The 4,125-nt window shown below is 38.9% G+C and overlaps 1 non-coding gene across 1 annotated transcript; it reads left to right on the top strand.

Annotated features, from left to right (window-relative positions):
* Window positions 1-3,709: 3,709 nt before the first annotated feature.
* Window positions 3,710-3,816, top strand: LOC145637754 (small nucleolar RNA R71). Its single transcript, XR_014114476.1, has one exon. It is a non-coding gene; the product is annotated as a small nucleolar RNA R71 (small nucleolar RNA).
* Window positions 3,817-4,125: the final 309 nt, after the last annotated feature.

The following is a 4,125-nucleotide window of genomic DNA, read 5'->3' as shown; positions in this document are numbered from 1 at the left end:
AAAACACAATAAAGGGAAGCATTTAAGCATATACGCGATTTCATCCAAATCACAACGAGACATGTATGAATGCATTATTTGAACAAAACAACTGCAAAATACCTCAAGACAAGCTAAAACAAAGCATAAACACTACCCTAAGAGTGACATAAAAATGTCACTCATCAAATTCCCCCAAGCTAAACCTTTGCTCATCCTCGACCAAAGCTAGAGAAAAAGAAAATAAGATGAAATTATTGAAAGCAAATGAAACAAAATAGAAACAAAGAGAAAGAATGTACACTAACTTACTATCGTAGGAATCACGGATGCATTTAGCATATGCATCAAGCCCTTTAAACCCCTAGATCGCCCTAGAGGACGAGTGTGCTCTCATGAGGGTTTCCTAAGAGCTTAACCCATAACTCTAGACAAAACAAAAGAAAACACAAAAAGCAAACACAACCATGACCAACATAACATAGCAAGGTTTAGGAAAACCAATCAAGCTCAAAGGCGGAAAATACTCCATTTGGACTAAGAAAGAAGAGACATACACCAAAGAATACTCACCTTTCTCAATTCAATGAGGGAAAACACGTTCTAAGATGCTCATGGTTGAAAGAGACAAACCTAAGCTAAGCATAGAGAACTAGATAATTCATTCTCTGCCCTAGCTCCATCCAAGACGGTCCACGTTCTCTCCACTAGCTTCAAATCACCCCCTAGTTAGCTCCTCATGATTCCACGAAGGAACCGAAAAAAGATTCAACTTGTGGAATTAATGGGTCATCCTGACATCTCAACTATGCATACTTTCTCCATAAGGTTGAAATCTATCTCCCTCCACCGGAATTCGACCTCACCCCTATAAAGTCTAAGGGTCTTATATAACTAGGGTTGTAACATAAGGCAAAGGGTTAAGGCGTAGTAAAAATTTGAAAATTTTGGTGATATTTCCTAAGTGAAGCAAAAGGGTGATCCAACCTCAAAAACAAACTCAAGAAATCACCAAACATCAAACAAAAATACCAATAATGCCATCTCCCCCAAGCTTACACAACACCAACATTCCATAAAAACAAAAACGAAGTAACGCTCCCCCCCCCCCCAAGCTTGAACGAAGCATTGCCCTCAATGCTTAACTTAGGGAAGAAAACGAAACCTTTTTTTTTAAAAAAACTCTTATTTGATGTCCTTGCCTTTTTTAACTATGAACGGCTTTTTCTGGGATGCATTAGCTTTATTACACACAATATATACAATTTACTTTCTTGCTTGGTACAAAGAGCATAATACTTTCTCATTTTCATTATAACACAAAACAAACTCTCAAACCAAAATGCTTCACAAACTAAGGGTTAGGGAAACGAAAGGTCATAAGCCTTGTAATGTGGTTCACAATCAAGAAAGGGAATAGGCTCAAAGGGTTAGCAAGAGGAGCAAATGCAAAATAAAAACAAAATATGTAACAAAAGCAAAAGAAGGAAAAGAAAAATGAGAAAAGGGTGCCCTTTTCCTCCCCTATAGTTGCTTGGTCACGATCTTGGGAGTTAGAGGACAACATAAGGATTAAGATATGCATAGTCAAGGATCCTAAACGCCGCTCAACAAAATTTATGAAGGCTTGAACAATTTAAACCTCACAAGGAATGGGAAGTAAGCAAATACTAACTAAAGAGCTTCATATCCACTATAGAGAGCAACACCATCTTACCACTTTCCCGTGAACTAAGGGTTCAAACGTACTCAATAGTTCTTAATCTTGCTACCTTAGCTTAAAATTTTTCTATCTCAACCACAAGCACTCTCAAACCGTGCAAACCCTCATCTACTAGGAAGATAAGCATTTAAAGACACATTATCATGAAAGGCACACAAATCCAAATGAATGAGCAAATTCCAAATCAAAATCATTTCAACTTGTCATAGTCATGCTTGTCACACAAAAGAGAAAACAAAACAAAAGAAAGAGGAAGAAATAAAAAAGGTTCACAAAAGAGGCATAAAATCCAAATAAGTCCCAATCGTCATACAAGTGATCGTTCGATAACAACATCAACGATCCCAGGTTCCATAGAACCAAAAGAAAACATCCTCAAACCATACAACTTCTTCCTAAACTAAGCACTCAAAGAAAGATTAAAAGAGTAAAAATAAGAAAGGTCTCACCGGGAGGTTAGCTTAAAAGAATAAAGGAGCATAAAATAGAGTTCACCAAATGTCACTCCGCTCCAAACTTCCAAAAAGCAACCTACAAGGCAAGATAAGACACAAAAGAAAACATTAAAAGAGAAATAAGAAATAAAACAAAAAGAAAAAGAAAGGAGGGGGAGAAAAAGGGTTAGAAATCCTCTGGGTTGCCTCCCGGGAAGCGCTTATTTATGGTCTCTAGCTTGAAAATTCACCTCATTCAAGGTGGATTAAAGAACATCACCCTCATCAACTTGAGGATTGAATCATAGATGCCCCCAATATTGAGAACTAGCACTTCTTAAGGTCTCACATCACCACAAGGGAAAGGAGGGAATGAATCAAGAGCCAATGGTGGCTCTTCTTTTCTCTTTCTCTTCTTCTTGTTGATTCTTCTTCTTTTTTCACTCTTCTTTTTTTTCCTTCTAAAAGGGGGATTGAGCTTGGAATCCTAAATATTAGGAAGGGAAACCTCACCATCTTCAAGAGAGCCTTCAAACCTAGCGGGGACATCAAGGAAGTCATCATACCTCATTGTCCCGTTATCATCACGTTGAGGTAAGTTCTCATTAGCCATCACACCATCGAATACATCAACTCTACATACGCTCCTCGCCATAGGGCTCTTCAAAAAGATATTCTCAACTAGCCTACAAGGAAAGGGAACACGACCTTCAAACTTGTTTGGTTCACTAAAATCAAATGGCTCCTCATTTTGTTCTTAAACCTTCTTCTCAACCACATCATCTACAACCTTGTCCTCCTTGCAAGTTTTGGGTTGATAAGTATGTGAAGGGTTAGTAGATGATTGTAAGAGGAGTTTGTGGATAAATGGAGAGAAGAAATTTTGGCTAGTTAAGAACAAACAACTTCATTGTGAGATTTGATCTCTTGGAATTGTTGAGTGATAATTTGACGTTGTTGAAGAATTTGGGTTTGTGTGTGGTTGGGTGTGGATTTTTCTTCATACGCTTGAGGACATAGGTTATGATTTTGATCTTGATAGTTCTCTACTTGGTTGGAAAGGTAGGAAAAGTTTTGGGTTGGTGGATTGAAGAGAGGTCCATCTTGGGAATAGGAGATTTCTTGCCTTGGAGGTTGTTGAAGTTGTTGGGATTGAGCTTGGGTTACAAACTCTTTTTCCCTCAAAGTCAAAACTTCACCATGCTTGAGATTGAACTCTCTACAATAGGATGCATCATGATCCTTCCCACCACAATGAGCACATGAGAAATCAATGATTTGTGAAGGTTTTGAACACAAACCAACACTTGATTTCAACTTGGAAAGATCTTCATTCAAGAGCTCAACTATGTGCTTAAGTTGGCCGACTTTCTCCAACTCATAAAGATCTCCTTGCTTCTGGTGGGACCTTCTTTGGCCTCCCCAAGGATAGCTAGTAGCCACTTCTACAATTGTAGCTTCAACTTGGCTTTGAGGGATCTTAATCAATTGGCCACCGGCACCCGCATTTAGATTGGTTCTTGACATTGGCTCCAAGCCATCATAAAAGAATCTTGTGAGAAAATTACGGTTGAATTCATGATGAGGACATGTTCTAATCATATTCTTAAACCTTTCCCATGCTTCCCCAAGAGTTTCATCCGGTTCTTGCTCAAAGGAAGCTATCTTCCTCCTCATTTTTGCAGTTTGCTCATCAGAAATGAACCTCTTGAGAAAGGCCTTCGCAACTTCCTTCCATGTGGTGAGTGAGTTCGGCTTCAAAAGCTTGAGCCATTTCTTTGCTCTTCCGGTGAGAGATTGTCGAAAGAGATGCATACGAATGTAATCTTGGCTCACTTCATTTGTTTGTATCATTGCACACAACTCAAGGAATCGGTCCAAACGCTCAATGGGGTCTTCACTTACACCTCCGGAAAATTGCTCAATTTGCACCACCCTAGCATATTGTGGATGGATTGTGAAATTAGTCTCGGTGGTCGGGAGAAGTAT

This window comes from Chenopodium album, chromosome 6, assembly GCF_948465745.1.
Source record: "Chenopodium album chromosome 6, dcCheAlbu1.1, whole genome shotgun sequence".
NCBI lineage: Eukaryota > Viridiplantae > Streptophyta > Magnoliopsida > Caryophyllales > Amaranthaceae > Chenopodium > Chenopodium album.
This window is presented reverse-complemented; position numbering and strand designations above follow the sequence as displayed.